Source organism: Elaeis guineensis, chromosome 11 (assembly GCF_000442705.2).
Source record: "Elaeis guineensis isolate ETL-2024a chromosome 11, EG11, whole genome shotgun sequence".
In the NCBI taxonomy this organism is placed as follows: domain Eukaryota; kingdom Viridiplantae; phylum Streptophyta; class Magnoliopsida; order Arecales; family Arecaceae; genus Elaeis; species Elaeis guineensis.
The window spans coordinates 15,425,904-15,440,160 of NC_026003.2; positions in this window are offsets into that span (position 1 = coordinate 15,425,904).

Sequence of the window (14,257 nt, forward strand, 5' to 3'; positions counted from 1 at the left end):
CTCCATAAATTTATCATTTTAAGGACCTAATAATTTTAGAAGATTTAAATAATTTAGAGGATGAGGTCAGATGAACCAGCTTATCATGATCCTCCCACTGGCTTCACCAAGTCAGCTTAAGGGAGACCAGGGCTGGTCTAGGAGCACCTAAATCAGTCACACTGATTTACCTAGCTGACATGGGTCAGCTCGAATAGTCAAGTGATCCGATCAAAACATAATTTCATCAAGAGGCTAGGTAAGTTCGATCAGTGGGAGGGTCTGCCAAAGCTTGCCTTAGACACCATCAGAAATGGCCAGGTAAGCGGGCTCCCAATTAAAAACCACCGGTCTAGTTTACCTTAGACACCAACTGGTTTAATTAGTTTCGATTAGATCAACCTAACAGTTCGTGCTAGACCACTTAGCCAAGAATCAAGTCCATTTGGTTCTCGTTAAAGACATGGACTTGACCAACTACAACTATTGTAATTGATCTAGAGAATCTTTGACCTAATCTAAGACAACAATTGATTAGATTTAGTCAATTCTCTAATTAAGTCCATCTTTAATCTAACCATAGGTCTAACCCAATTAATGGACCTAATTCCCACTAACCCATTAACCCAATGTGTTATGATTTGTGTCTTAGGTTCTTCAATTCACAATCCTAAAACCTAATCAAACAACTTCTTAATTCTTAATTAAGTTTTGGGCTGAGGGTTGGGTTCGGCTTTTCAAAAAATAATTTTCATATTGGTAAAATAATTTTACAATATGATTCTACCAGCCATATTGCATGTTTGATTCATAATCAAGATGCAAGTGAAATAAACATGAAACTACTTTAGATCTAATCTAAACAGGTTCATGTAATTGAAACAATTTCAACTTTAAACAATTTCTTTGCACAAAAATTATTAACAAAGAGATTTTATTTAGATTTAAATATCTTTTAAATCTAATAAATTATAAATTTAATCTAGATCATATCTAATAAATTTATGATTAAAGATAGATCTACACAAACTAGGACAACCTTTGCACTGTAAGGGGTAAACCTTACAGCAGGACAACCTTGCAGTTTGTGATTGATCTAAAATTTTAATTTTAGATTTAATAATCAGATTATAAATTAGATCTAATCTAAAAAAAAATCTAAGCATGTATAAATAATCATGTAATAAAGAACCTAGGCTTTGATACCAATTGTAGGAACCAGATCTAGGGTTTCAAGGTTAGATCTTGAAACTTTTTCAAGATCATACAGCGAAAGACTAAAATAAATCAAAATTTATTTTCTAAGATCAGAAAATCTCTAGATCTAAGATCCTATTACATGATTATTACATGGTATTAAATCAGAAATTAAAATATATAAATATAGCATGAACTACATGTTGATCATATCAACATATTTTTATACCACATCTAATGTACGTATTAAACAATAGATCAGATCTATTACCTTGCAAGTTAGATGCTCTAACCTCGCTGATCCGGGCTTGAGGATGATGTTGCAAGCTGCACACGCGTCCGGCCTCTAGGAGTCATCCACACGAGCCCACGAATCTCGATCAGAAGTCCTGCTTCAGGAAATCAGCACAGTATGCTAGTACTGCGCTGATCCTTCTTTGATGGTTGATCAGGTGCCTCCTTCTTCTTGATTTGGACTCTTCCAAAGATGAAAAATAGAAGGAGGAGTTTCAGATCTGAGACGCTCTCAGGAAACTCAAGATGGAAGGAGGAAAGATATGAAAATAAAAATCCTAGAAGAAGACCCTCTTCTTCTTCACATTTTTTTTTTCTAGACACCAAATTTGCGTCTTTTATATATCCATAACCCAAAGGTATTTCTCTCTGATTTTTGGATGTCACAAAGAACTCTCAAATCTCTAATTTTTTCTAAAATTTCATGAAGAAACTCATCTTATATAGAGAGATATGATAGAGTCATTGTCTAGGTCAAACACCTAGTCAAGGCTTATCCAAACATGGCAATTAAAGGGACGCCCAACTCTTGAGCACCTCCTCCATATTTTCGTGCATAGATCACTAGCAAAGGGTGTATAATGTAAACCCTAAAATCCATAAAATTTTAAAAAAAATTTGGATAAATTCGGTGCAAAATTGAAGGAGTTTTGGATTTCTAAAACTCTATCTCATAGAATTCGAAATCCAAACTTATTCCTTTTAGATTTGATCCAAACCACCTTCCATGTAAGAAAGAAGAGAGGAGACCTTTTGTGAATGTGGGAGAGATCAGGGAGAGGGCTTTTGTCACACAAAATAAGTGGAGATTGGCGTTGAATTAAGAGAGAGGGCATGGAGAAGGCTTATGTGGCACAAGGTGGAATCCTAGTCTTACTAGGATTCTGTCTTATGACTTGTTTTAATTTATTTTCCAAACCAAATCAAATCAAAATTAAATCAATCAAATTAAAATTGGTCTTAACCCAATTAAAAACCTAATTTAATTAGATTAAATTAGATTTAAATCTGATTTAATTTTCTAATCAAATTAGAAATTAGATTGACCCAAGTCCTAGTTGAACTAGGACTAGTTTTTTCTTGCACTTGGCTTATCCAATAAACCAATTGGACTTGATCCAATCAAGCCAAACCAAATCTAATTAAATCATATTTAATTAGACTTAATCTCAGCCCATTGGCTTAATCAAATTAAGTCAATTAGCAATCGAATTGCTAATCGATCCTCCTGCAACACTTGCACTGGGTTAAATATCAATCGTATTGATCATCTAACCCTAGAATGATTCTTAATCATTGATCAACCATCCGATCGGATCATGAACTCTAATGTGTGTGACCTCATAGGTCCAAATCTAAGCCGGTAGCATAGAAATAAATTTCTATACCAATCGAAGTGACCATCTAGCAATGATACCCGACGACCGGATAGGTCGAATGTGTAGAACAACATCCTTAGAACCCATGCGGATATAGTTTTCATATAATTCATCCCCTTGACCAAAATGATCATAGGACACCCCAGAGTTCAACTGTCAACTCTGATCAGGTTGTCCACATTGTATTTCAAAATATCAAATCCATCTGATGGATTACCCTGACCAAGATTTTGCTAAATTGAAATACAGCGACTCATTCTTCTCCAACTCTTGGAGTGGTCAATCCCATCTCGATCACACTCTGACTCACAAGTACTTGACTATGCCCAGAAGCCTTCCATCCCTGAATTAGAAATTCAGTTAGTCCAGTACCAAAGCACAGTGAGTTGCTTGTAAGTCACTGAGGCGATCTCAGATCTAAGGGACACTTATACCTATATCCCATCAGAGATATTCTCGACAGTAGAATACTCTGGAGTTGGTCACGTTCAATGATGATGTACCCTTACATCTCACCTGTATGCCATACCAGTGTCTCCACACTCCTTGGTTAAGAGGACAACCAACCCATATGGCCTACAGCGACCTATGCTCGATAGAAGCTGTCGTCCTTATTAACAGCCTATCATTTGGTCGTGAACAGTTTTAAGGACTAATCGATAAATCCTCTCTTTATCAAACCTAAATAGTCTTAAGAACTTCATCATAACAACGGAGTTCATTAGAAGATGAAAGCTTATGATGAAGATGCCAAATATATTTTATTTATTAACAAATCAATTACAATACTTGGTTGCTCAACCGTCAATAGCTTGACGATTGGCTTTTTGGGATATATTTCCCAATAGTCACGTCACAGCCACACAAATGTCTGACCTCTACAGATCGTCTACACGAAGCTCCTATCTGATCAGCTCCTCACAAATGCTAGTTCGTGATTTCACCCTTTTGATGGCAGATGTTGATCGAACTTCTTCGATCGATGTGTGCCGACTTCTCGGATGCTCTGGATCATCTGCACAGTTGCTTGAGAGGCTGATGGATTTCTCTCTGAAATTTGGTAGACTCACGACACTCGTGGCACACCAATCTCACTTCCCGAACCCTAGGTAGAAACCCTAGGGTACACACCAAAAACCCTGTGCCCAATTTTCTCTCTTTTCTTTCTTTTTCTCTCGGAAGGTTTTGGACCTTCACCTTGCGCAGAAGTCTTCCTCACGCCCCAAAGTTCTCTCCTAAAATTTCTACGCACGTCCCACCTTTCTCTTTTTTTAAAACAACATCGAACATGTCTTATCCGCGTGAGAGGATAAAGACAAGAGGTTACACATTTGAATTCAAATCAAATTTGAATTCAAACGAAAACCAACTTATCCCTATCCTTTTGGGCGTGAGAAGAGAAGGGGCGTGGCTCTTTGTGCATGAAAAATTTTCACGAGAAACCTTTTCTCGTGTAAGTAATGTGGCGCACAAAATGGATAAGGATGAAAGGGCAAGTGATAAGTTATCCATTCAAATTCAAACATGCTTTGAATTTGAATGGCTAACTAATTATTTTATCCATCCATATGGTGCACAAATGAGGGCGTGGGGAAGGGTTTTGCATTAGAAAAATTTTACGAGAAGTTTCTTCTCGTGAATTCAAATGGGTTCAAGGAAGTTGGGTGTCGCAGGGAATTTAAAACAAGGTGGTTTGATTCAAATTGAGCCAACCTAGTTTAAAATAGGTTAAGCATAATTAGACCAGATTAAACCCAATATAATTAGGCTTAATTAGGCTCAATAAAATCCTAATCAAATTAGGAATTAACTAAACCTAACCCCTGATCAAATCAGGGACTAAACCACCTTAGCGATTAGGTCAATATTTAACCTAATCGGGTCAATCCAAACTGAATCCAATTCAATTGGACTTGATCCAAAAATAATTACTCAATCAAATTGAGTTAATTAGTGATTAAATCATTAATTAAATCTCTCATAAATATTGAGTCCAAATCTGATGGGCAATCAGGCATCAGAGACCATCGATATGAAACCCTGATCAAAGAGTTCAAATTTCAAATTCAAAATTTGAAATTCAAAATTTTGACCCCGGTACCCAAAATATGTGGAACTCATGATTAGAGAATCCTAATTCTCAATCATAGAGTCTCAGATAGATAAGGCTCATAATCAGCCATCAGATCAGAAAGGAATCTCTAATGTGTGTGACCCCGCAGGTTCAAACCTAAGCGGTAGCACAGGAACCAATTCCTGTACTAATCGAAGTGACCATCTAGCAATGGTACCCGATGATCGGATAGGTCGAATAATCACAATCGCAACATTCAGAACCTACGTGAATATGGTTACCGTATAATTCATCCCTTTTGACCCCTGTGTTTAAGACGACTCAGGATTAAACTGTCAACCCTGATGATATCATCCGAATCGTGCTCAACTCAATTAGTCCTGTGACTCCTCACTAGGACTACCCTGGTCAAGATTTTGTTAAATTGAAACACGACTGTACACAGCTCCTAAACTGGAGTGGTCAATCCCATCTTGACACACGCATCGACAAGTCAAGTACTTGACTACACCCAGCAACCTTCCGTCACTGAATTAGAAATTCAGGTAGTCCAGTGCCTAAGTGCAGTGAGTTGCTTGCAAGTCACCGTGGCGGTCTCAAGATCGGAAGGACATTTATACCCATATCCCATCGGAGCAAATCTTGACAGCAGAAATAGCTCCAGAGTTGGTCACGTTCAGTGCAGATGTACCATTACATCTCACCTGTATGCCATACCAGTGTCTCCACACTCTTTGGTTATGAGGACAACCAACCCATATGGTACACAACGACCTATGCTCGATAAACGTTGTCGTCCTTGGTAACAACGTATCATTTGATCGCGAACATGTTTAAGGACTAAGCGACAAATCCTCCTTTGTCGAGTCTAAATAGTCCTAAGGACTTCACCACAACACAGGAGTTCATTAGAAGATGAAATATTTGTGATGAAAAAATATCAAAATAACTTTTATTTATTTATAATTTATGTACTAATACAAAAAGGAGCACAACCGTCAACAGACTGACGATTGGCTTTGGGACACTATTCCCAACATTAGACTCATCTGTGGATATAAAACTTTCAGGTTGTATCATATACACCTCTTCTTCTAGCTCTCTTTTTAGGAAGGCTATTTTTATATCTATTTACCAGATTTCATAGTCCAGATATACTGCTATCGCAAGCATGATCCGAATGAACTTGAGCATTACTATAGAAGAAAATGTCTCATCATAGTCAATACCATATTGTTGACGGTAATCCTTGGCAACCAAACGGGCTTTATAGGTCTCCACCTTTCCGTCTGTGTCCCTCTTCCTTTTGAAGATTCACTTATACCCTATGAATTTTATCCCTTCAGGTGGATCAACCAATGTCCATATATTATAGACTTTCATGGACTTCATTTTGGATTTCATGACTTCCAACCACTTATCGGAGTCAGACCTCTATATCGCATCCATATAGGTGATCGGATCCTCATTGTTCTCATCGAGTTCAACTGGATTCTCATCCCGGACTAAGAAACCATAGTTTCTATCTGGTTGACGTGGTACTCTACTAGATCTTCTTAAGGATATTTCCACAATAGATTTCAAATTTGATCTAATCAAGTCCGACTCTATGGGTTTACTAGATTGTGTCGGTCCTTCTATCGATCGAACTTCATCAAGTTAAATTTTTGAGGCATTAGTTCTTCATCAAGGAACTTCTTTTCTAAAAAGACTGCCCTATTACTGACGAACACCTTCTATTCGTCAGCAAGGTAGAAGTAATATCCTTTGGTCTCTTTTGGGCATGCTACAAATAGACACTTGTCAGACCTAAGTCTTAGCTTGTCAGTTTTCAAATATTTGACATAAGTCGGATATCCCCAAACTCTAAGGTGAGAGAGTGCTGGCTTATGCCCTGTCTGCATCTCATATGGTGTTTTACTTACAGACTTACTTGAAATTTTATTTAAAATATAACAAGCTGACTCGAGTGCATATCTCCAAAAGAAGATCGATAGACTTACAAAGTCCATCATGGATCGAACCATGTTTAACAGGATTCAATTCCTCCTTTTCGATACACCATTATGCTGTGGTGTTCTAGGAAGGATCTATTATGAGAAAATCACATTCTCTTTTAAGTATATCAGAAACTCACTGGAGAGATATTCTCCTCTTCAATCAAACCAAAGAGTTTTAATACTCTTTTCAGTTTATTTCTCTACTTTATTACGAAATCGTTTGAACATTTCAAACGATTTTGACTTATGTGTCATTAAGTAGACGTGCCCATACCTTGATAGATCATCTGTAAATATAATAAAATAATAATATTCACCTCTGGCACTAGTATTCATCGATCCATATACATCAGTATGTATCAGATCCAGAATTTCACTGGCTCGCTCATCTTTTTCAGTAAAAGGTAATTTGATCATTTTTTCAAGAAGACAGGACTCATAGGTTGGGAGTGATTCATAATCACTGACTTTGAGGATTCTCTCTTGTGTCAATCTGTTTATTCTGTTCTTGTTAACATGACCTAACCTACAATGTCAAAGATAGATATCAGAGACATCACTAATTTTAAGATATTTGCTGGACGTGTACATTTTACTAACAGATTGTGACAATATGTAAATACCATTATTTAGCTGTCCATTCATCATATTAACACCATTCATAATGATATTAAAATTATTTTTTTTATTAAAATTTCATAGCCATATATGGCTAAAAGGCCTACAGAAATAATATTCAATAAAAAGGAAGGACAAAAGTGACATTCACTTAGAACAATTATATTAGACTTAAATACAAGCTTAATAGTCCCTAACGCTAGAACTGAAACTGATTTTTTATCTCCAATATTAAGGAACCTTTCGCCTTCTTCAAATCTCCTACTGACCTGCAGACCCTACAATGAATTTCAAATATTAAAAAGGCTTTCGATATATAATACCCAGGTAGTAAAATTATAAATTGAAAAATTACAAGATGTTATCATATAATTATCTTATCTAACAATAACTTGCTTCTTTCTCGATCTATTCGGATCTAGAGAGGCAATGTATTGAGGATAATTTCTCTTCTAGTGCCTCTACTTCTTACAGTTGAAGCATTCTGCTTGACTTTGGTCGGATTTGGGTTGCTTGGTCTACAAGGCTTGGGTGCCCTAACACTTTGCATCCTTTTCTTGTTCTTCTTTCCTTTCTTAAAAAGTTGATGTTCAGAAGAAGATCCTCCAACAATATTTACTGACTCCTTGTGGAGCTGGTGATCCTTCTCAAAGTTCTGTAGCAACCCCAGCAAACCTTAGTAGTTGACTGCAGGCTTTGTCATTCAAAAATGAGTAAGAAAAGGGAGGTAGGACTTGGGTAGAGAGTTTAGAATAGCATCTTTCCCCAACTGCTTATGCAAAGGAAAGTCGAGCTTGCTTAGGCGCTCAATCATCTCGATCATATACAATACATGATTAGTAACTGATGCTCCTTTCCTCATTCAAGCATTGAAGATGGCACAACTAGTCTTGTATCTCTCAATGTCGTCGGGTGTGCCAAAGGACTCGTTCAATATTTGTAACATATCCTGTGACAGAGCATTCTCGAAACAATGACTGAACTCATCATTCATTATCGCCAGCATAATACAATGAACCATAGTTTGATCACTGAGCCACTTTTGATAAGTGTCTCTGATCGTGCTACATGCGTTTGGAGTTGGCTCCTCGGATGTTGGATCTGTCAACACATACAAGATCCATTCGTACTTCAGGATAATTTTAAGCTTCCGATATCAGCTATCAAAATTTAGTCCCATCAGTTTATCACTATCTAATAGTGATTGGAGTGACAAGGTGGTGGCCATAGCTGCAAAAAAAAATCAGAATCCAATTAGTATATGAATTGATTAAGTCTAAAGACATGGATTTTAGTCTAAAGATTCTCTCATTATTTTATTCGAATTGATAACTTCTACCTTCAATTTGAAAAATTATACTAATTTCTTAATGGATACTAGAATCCACATGGACTGCACATGGGCCCGAGTGTGGCTCGACCAATCCTTATGCACCCATGGGTAGGTTCTTAACCAATTATTTTATCAAATAATTTTTAGTATTCAATTTTATCCTAGATACCTCTTCAGTAGGCGTGTGGCGTCTCCATTGAAAGTTCTAGTTAGGTCCAACCATTAATATACTAGAATTTAATGCATCTAACAAACGAGTGACCAGACCAACTATGACTCGACCAGCCTGACCATTATCAGAAAGACATAATTAAATCAACATATTATGAATGATAATTTCGATAGCCAGATGAGCACCAGATGTGTGGTACCTCTAATGATCATCTAAATTATTGGACTCATTATCACCCAACTTAATGGGAGGCTATGATCTAGTTATCACCATATCTATTTCATTTTTAGAGACCTAACAATTTTAGAGGATTTAATTAGTTGAATTGAGAGAAAAAAAAAACTTGACTAGTTAATCTTAATCCTCCCACTGACTTTACCAAGTTAGATTAAAGAAGATTAGGCAAAAGCTGGTCCAGCCAATCATCATAAATCCTTCCATTGATTTCATCAAGTTATGAAGAGGACTCAAGACAAGTTGAACTAAGGGCACCTAAATCAGTCATACTGATTTTTTAGTTAGCATGGGTCAACTCCAATCATTAAGTGATCTAATCAAAATATGATTTATCATGTTGGTCAGGTAAGTGAGATCGATGGGAGAAATATGCCATTAACTCGACATAGACTCAATCTATGCGAGTAGCTCTCAATTAATGACCACCGATCAAAGCTGTCATACTTATCTTAGATACCAACTGGTTAGTCATTTTTAATTTGATCAACTTATAGATTTGGATTTGACCACGGAGTTACGATTAAAATCTAATCAAAGACATGGACTTGACCAACTACAACTATTGAAATTGATCAAGATAAGAAATTGACCCAATCAGAATTAACTTTTAATTAGATTTGATCAATTACTAACATGATCCATTATCAATGATTTCTAACCCTAGGTCTAACCCAATTAAATGGATTGACTCGAGCTAACCCATTAACCCATGAATTATGAAATTAATATCTTAGATCTTTGATTCTCAAATCTAGATCATTTAATTCTCAATTAAATTTTGGACTGATGTAGGTTTAGGTTCAGTATTTGAAAATAATTTTTAATTTTATAAAATATTTTTTATAATCAATCATCTAATGATCAAGACTCTAATTTTAGATCTAATATATATTATTTCAGATTTAAAATAAATTTTAAATTTTTTTTATTATTCATCATCATGGAAAAGATCACACAGCACTCCTACACACTATAGGAGATCCCATCGAATGGATAAATATGATTGTGAAATCCTGATTTCTCCTATGACTGGATGGCTATGAGGATCTATCCAATCAGATTACTATACTACATAGATTTAAAATTAATTATTTAAATCTAATCTAAATAATTAAAATTAGATTATATATAAAAAGTTCATGTCATAAAAAACCTTACTCTGATACCATCTGAAGAAAAATGGATAGTTTAAAGCATGTATTTTTAAAATTTTATAGCAGAATAACAAAAGATTAAATACTTTAATGTTCTAAATATATCTTAGATCAGATCTAAACTACTATTAAAGATCTATGATATAAAAAATTTATATATAAAATATGATATAAAATAAAAAACTACATCGATCACATCAATGCTCTGAATTTAATCTAACCTTTAGATCATATTGGTTGAGTTCAGAACTCATCACCTTTTTGTAGGTCAATGATCTCCACTACTGGTAGATATGATACGAAGCTCTCACTGAAGTCGAGCAGTTGTATAGGTCATTAGACCTCTACAGATCATCCACTCGAAGTCCTGATCATATCTTCCTTCGTGGGAGTGCTAGCTTGCATCGAAGGCTCTGGGTGGATGATCCAAGATCTTTTCTTCGGATCTCCCAAACTCCACTGGATCAGAAAATGAAGCTTTAAGAAGAGATGGTGGTGTGAAAGATTGGATAAGACTCACTCTTGTATTTTCTTCTCACAAAACCTAGAGTTGAGATCCTAGAACCCACAGCTCATGCCCAACAGGAAGAACACTTCCTCTGTTTCTCACACATGGAAGCCCAACCCACTCTTAACTTTTCATGTCCCCACCTTCAGGTTTCTCATACCAAAAATCACTCTTAATTTCACATAAAACTGATCCCCTTTTAAGATTGGCATTCCATGAAAGATAAGGATAAGAAAGAGGTAGTTTCAGTTCAAATTCAAACGTTGATTGATCCTTATCACTAATTCAAATCAAATTTGAATTAAATTTTGAACTCAACTATATCATCATCTTATAAACTTAGAGAGGGTCGACCAACATCAGAATGGTGCAAAAATTCTCATGCAAATACACTTTATGCTTGGAGAAAGGTGGTAGCATGAAGAGGAGAGTCCAACTCAATTTGGACTCTAAGTTTTCATTCAAGTTCAAATTCATTTGAACTCAAATTTAAACCAACCAATTCTAATTCAAAAAGAATTAGATGAAGATATGGAAAAGACTTCTGGGTATGAGAAAAATCACATAAAAATATTTCTCACGTGAAGAATAAGAGGGCACAGGAAAGGAGGTGCAAGGGATTCGAATTCGAATTATTTTCTTATCCAATTAGATTCTTAATCCAACTAAATTAGGTTAAACCCAATTAGACTGCTAAATCTAATCTAATTAGGTAGTAAATAGATTTGATTAAATTTTAATTAAATTAAAAATTAATCAAGCTCAAATCTTGATCATATCAGAAATTGAACACCCTTAGCGATTAGGTTATCTCATAACCTAATCAAGTCAAACCAAATTGAATCTAATTTAATTAGATTTGATCCAAAACTCAATGCTCAATCAAATTGAACTAATTAGCAATCTAATTACTAATCAATCCTCCTACAATTCATCAACAATTAACAAATTGATTTATTATAACTTTTGCATAGGGTTAATCATCAATCGAATTGACTATTTTACCCTAGAATAATTTTTAATCGTTGATTAGCCATATGATCAGTCAGAAACTTCTTTTGAGTATGACCTCATAGGTTCGAACCTAAGTTGGTAGTATAAGAATAATCTTTCTATACTAATCAAAGTGACCATCTAGCAATGATACCCGACATCCGGATAAGTCGAAAGATTGCAAAGCATCACTCAAGAACCTATTGTTATATGGTTACCATATAATTCATCCCTTTGATCCAAATGCTCAAGATGACCTAGGGTTTAACTGTCAACCCTGGTATGGTCATCCACACTGTATTTCAATTTTCAAAATCCATCACATGGATTATCCCGATCAAGTTTTACTGAATTGAAACACACTGATATATTAACTCTTACTTATTCGGAGGGATCAATTTCATCTTGACTCACATACCGACTTCGCATGTACTTGACTGTGCCCAAAAATCTTACATCATTGAATTAAAAATTCAAATAGTCCGATATCAAAGCACAGTGAGTTGCTTGCAAGTCATCGTAGTGATCTCAAGTCGGAGGAACACTTATATCCATATCCTTCGCGAGCTACTCTTGACAGCAAAGTGCTCAGTAATTGATCACGTTCAGTGAGATGTGCTCCTACATTTCATTTGCATGCCATACTAGTGTCTCCACACTCCTTGGTTAAGAAGAAATCAACGTACATGGCACACAACGACCTATACTTGATATAACTATCATCCTAATAATAGTATATCATTTGATCATGAACTTAAGGTTTAAGGACTAAATGATATATCCTCCTATATCAAATCAAATAGTCTTAAGGACTTCATCACATAACAGGAGTTCAAAATAAGATGTACACAGTGATGAAAAAATTAAATAATATTTATTAATTTAATAATTCATATATAATTATAATAATAAGCTCAAATATCAATAGACTGACGATTGATTTTGGAACACAATTTTTAATAGTAATAATATCCTCCTCTGGCACCTATATTCATAAGTCCATATACATCACTATGTACTAGGACTAGAACATCACTGGCTCGCTCATCTTTTTTCTTAAAATATGACTTGATCATTTTACTAAGTAGACAGGATCACAGATCGGTAATGATTCACAATCATTAATTTCAAGAACATCCTTCTTGATTAACATGTCTATTCTGTTCTTGTTCACATGACTCAGCCTACAATATCAAAGATAGAAATTGCTGATATTATCTATCCTAAGATGTTTGTTCGATATGTACTTTACACCAATAGACTGTGATAGTAAGTATATGCCATATTTCAGTTATCCACGTATGATTTTAATATCATTCATAATGATATTACAAAAATCATCCTTTATTCAAAATTTAAAACTAAGTTTGGGTAAAAAGCCTACAGAAATAACATTCATAATAAAAGAAGAACAATAATGACACTCATCTAACATGACACTACTAGACTTGAAAACAAACTACATAATTTCTAAAGTTAGAATTGGAACAAGGCTTTCATCTTCAATGTTCAGGAACCACTCATCTTCTATAAACTTCCTACTGACCTATAGTCCCTGTAATGAATTGTAAATATTAATTAAATTTTTGATACCTAATACTCGGATAGTTATATCATAGATAAAAAAATTATAAGGAGTTATCATATAAATATCTTGTGAAGCAACAGATTGCTTACTTTTCTTATTATTTGGCCTGTTTGGATCAAGAAAAGCTATATATGTAGGATAGTTCCTCTTCCAATGATCCAGCTTCTTGCAGAAGAAGCATTCTACTTGGCTCTTATCGACCTTCGACTTTTTGTCTTATTTCGACTTTGGATTGGTGGCACGAATCTTTTGCACCTTCTTCTTCTTTCCTCTCTTGAAGGAATGACAACTTGCAGATGATCCTACCACAACATGCATCGGCTTTTTCTAGAGCTGATGGTCCTTCTCGATTGTCTGCAGCAATCCTAGCAAATCATGGTAATTTATTGCAGGCTTGATCATTATATAATGACTCAAGAAGGATAGGTAGGACTTCGGTAGCGAGTTTAGGATAGCATCCTTACCCAACTATTCATGTAATGAAAAGTTAAGTTTGCTCAAACATTCAATCTACTCGATCATGTATAATACATGATTTGTGACTGACGCTCTTTCTCGCATACGGGCATTGAACACAATGCAAGAGGTCTTATGTCTCTTAGCATCCTCAGGGGTACCGAAAGACTCATTCAACAATTGAATCATCTCCTCGGATTGCGCATCCTCAAACTTATGGCTACGTTTTTCGTTCATGGCTGCCCTCATGATGCAACGTACTATAGTGCGGTTAC